Source organism: Podarcis bocagei (assembly GCF_964188305.1).
Source record: "Podarcis bocagei genome assembly, chromosome: 15".
NCBI classification, from domain to species: domain Eukaryota; kingdom Metazoa; phylum Chordata; class Lepidosauria; order Squamata; family Lacertidae; genus Podarcis; species Podarcis bocagei.
Genome location: NC_138141.1, coordinates 31,139,963 through 31,143,472, shown reverse-complemented (window position 1 = coordinate 31,143,472; position 3,510 = coordinate 31,139,963). Strand labels below are relative to the sequence as shown.

The 3,510-nt window shown below is 46.9% G+C and overlaps 1 long non-coding RNA gene across 1 annotated transcript; it reads right to left on the bottom strand.

Annotated features, from left to right (window-relative positions):
• LOC308574933 lies at window positions 1-2,941 on the bottom strand. The gene is made up of 3 exons (XR_014002645.1): window positions 2,403-2,941; window positions 1,214-1,274; window positions 1-784 (listed from the first exon to the last, which is right to left on the bottom strand). It is a non-coding gene; the product is annotated as an uncharacterized lncRNA (long non-coding RNA).
• Between the last annotated feature and the right edge of the window lie 569 nt (window positions 2,942-3,510).

Below are 3,510 nucleotides of genomic sequence, written 5' to 3'. Positions count from 1 at the left end.
GCAGTACAGTGGTACCTCGGGTTAAGTACTTAATTCATTCCGGAGGTCCGTTCTTAACCTGAAACTGTTCTTAACCTGAAGCACCACTTTAGCTAATGGGGCCTCCCACTGTTGCCGCACCGCCGGAGCACAATTTCTGTTCTCATCCTGAAGCAAAGTTCTTAACTCGAGGTACTATTTCTGGGTTAGCGGAGTCTGTAACCTGAAGCGTATGTAACCTGAAGCGTATGTAACCTGAGGTACCACTGTATACAAATACAGTTATACCTCAGGTTGAAGTAGCTTCAGGATGAATATTTTCGGGTTGCGCTCCGCGGTGACTCGGAAGTAACGGAGCACGTTACTTCTGGGTTTTGCCACTCGCGCATGCACAGATAGTCAAAATGACGTCACGTGCATGCACGGAAGCGGCGAATCGCGACCTGTGCATGTGCAGACGTGGGTTGCATTCGCTTCATGATGCGAACGGGGCTCCGGAACGGATCCCGTTTACATCCAGAGGTACCACTGTATTCTTATAAATAAATAAGTCAACATTGTCCGATCCATCCACCCCTCGTTGCCACGGAGGCGTCTCTCCTCTTCTTATTTTCTCGACAGTCCTGTATGTGTCTCAGCTCTTTCCTGGAGGCCAGGGACCACAGCTGATGGCAGGGCATCCCATAATAATGCAGCAGGCAGAATATTTTCTTCGCTTCTGCCCTGACTCTGTTGCTCACTTGCTCCTCTCTGGGGCTGTTTAGCCAAAGCCAAGATTCCTTCCTCCGTATTTCTTTGCTCCTGCCTGAAATGCAGAACCTTTGCTCATTAAAAATGTTCAGGGCTACCCAGGGAAATCCTGCTAATTTTATGGGGATTCTCCCCCCCCCCCTTTCCCTCAAAACCCCTTACAGATGGACTCTGGCCAATCCACATTTGCCACAGGTTTTCCCTTTTTATTGTTGTTTTAGGCCAAATTAAGTGAGGACTCGCTTCGGGAAATGGCACAGGAAGAGAGAAACGACTGGGCTCTGTAAGGTTCAGAATCCCAGTACAATCTTAGAACCCAAATTCTAAGCAAAATCTCAATGACACATGCTTTTTTATATATAAAAAAGTTCAGAAGCCTTGAACTCTTGTTCAGGCAAGAAAGAACGTGGCCCTGCAGATCTCTTTATCTGGCCCTTGAGAGCCTCCCCAGACCCTACAACCTTCACCAATCCCTGATCTGCACCTTTCTTGATTTTTGACTGGCTGGCATGAGTTCTTGAGCTGCGATCCTGCCTCTTCCCTGCCTGGATGGAGAGAGAGAGAGATTTGAAATATTAAGCAGCAAATAAATAAACGTGTCTCTGTGTTTATAAATAAATCTGCATGGCCGAAATGTAGCCTGCCGTGCGAAAGGCAAGCATCGCATCCATTGTTCTGCCTGGCTCTGGCCGCTGTTGCAATGTGGCCCCAGAAAGCTTGCCAATGATGGAATGCGGCCCTCTGATTAAAAAAAAAACCCCACTCTGTAGTAAAGTATCAGCTAGGCCAATTTAATCCCTTTACACCTTGTTTTATTTGAAGCCCCTCAATCTTATCATGACCCATCACTTGTAATTTTGAATTCGGATTCTTTTTTCTTTCTTTTTGTGTGTGCAGATACGCAGAAACCATAATGGTTCGCTGGGAAACTGTTGCCCTTAAGAAGCAATTCTATCTAGCATGGGTATTCTGAAAGCTTTGCCTCAGTTGCCCCTCTGCAGATTTTCACGCAGAAATGAGACACCGTCAAGGAGATGAAGTGACTCCCCTATGAAGAAGGGTTGCAGCGTTCAGGGAAACGGTAAATAAGAGGTGACTTCACAGAAGCTTAATAATAATAATAAAATTTTATTTATATCCCGCCCTCCCCAGCTGAAGTCGGGCTCAGAGCGGCTAACAACAGTAAAATATACAACATTCTAAAATCATTTCATTCTAAAATCAGTTCAAATCAGATTAAAATTATGCCTGGCATGGAGGAGAGGAAGTGGCTAGAGAATAGCTTTCCTCCCTCCTGCCCCTAGAACTGGTGGGATGTTGGAAGATTCAGGACAGAAGAAAGGACTTCTTCATTCAGCGCATCGTTAAACTGTGGAACTCCCTCCCACCAGAGGCAGTAATGGCCACCAACTTTGATGGCTCTAAAAGAGGATTCGACAAATTCATGGAGGAGGAGAAAAGGGCTACTGATGGCTGCTAGCCAGGATGGTTCTGCACCCCCCTCCATGGTCCAAGGAAACAATGCTTAGAGAATATTTATGTGGGGGGGGGGAGGAAAGGGACAAACCAGCAAAACCCCCTCTGCACAGAGATGTTAGTTGCTCAGCCCTCCTGGACAATGGCCATCTCCACCTCTGCACAATGTCAGGCCGCGCCGCGATATTAAATTTTACCTTTTGCGAAAAACCTTGCAGCTTTTAATTGCGCACTCAGGCCCTGGGATTTCAGAAACTCCCTGCTCTGGTGGAGAAAAGATCATCTGGATCTTTGAAAGCTTGGGGGGGGGGAGAAACATCACCTTAGTTACATTTTAAGCCCACTTTGCCCTTTGCAGATCTTGGGGTGATGTCTGTGGAATGCCCCCCCCCCCAATGTCCTCAGCGACAAAGCTGCGAGGTAGGCTGGGCCGAGCCATAGGTCACCGGAGTGAGCGTCGCGACTCGAATCCGCACCTTCTCCCCCCCCCCCACCCCATCGGTGTAACGCACCGACTGTGTCCCAACGCAGAAGGGAGGCCTGCCAGCGCTTAAGCCTCATGCCTGGGCCTGGTCTGCATTTCCCTCCAGCCCCGGATTTAAAATAGCTGAGATCTCGCTCTGGTTTATGTCCGTCTGCCATCAGCACTCCTCTCTCTGCAGAGGGACTCTGAGATCCCAGGCAAGACCTCTTCTCAGCCTCCCCACGGGGCGGCCTGCAAATCTCCTGCTGACAGCCCTTGAATTTATTCCTGCAGCTTTAAAAAAAGACAAGGGAGGCCGAGTCTGAAGTCACTCAAAGGTCATTTAGCTCACCCCCCTTGGAGGATGATTCCACTTACCTCTTGGCCACAAAACACACATGCACACTTCCATCTAGCAAGGCAAGCATGCCCAGAAATAATAATAATAATAATAATAATAATAATAATAATAATAATAATAATAATAATAATAATAATAATAATAATAATATCATCAAGAATTGAATTTTTTTGCTATGGCAACTCAAAATGGCTTACACTATTTTAAGCAAAAAGCAAACCAGCATTAAGAAAACGGTAAAAGACCTCTTTAAAAAACTAAAAAACCCATTGCCTTAGGATATTCCCTCCATGGAAAAATGCCTCAAGATGTGTAATGATGGCGCCAGGTGAGCCTTCCCAAGGAGAGCATTCCACAGGAGGGGAGCCACCCCTGAAAAGGACCCGTTCTTGTGTTGTTTGCATAACAACTTGGATCATGAGGAAAAACCCTATTTGGATGAGGTCCAACTAGTCCAGGCATAGGCAAACTCGGCCCTCCA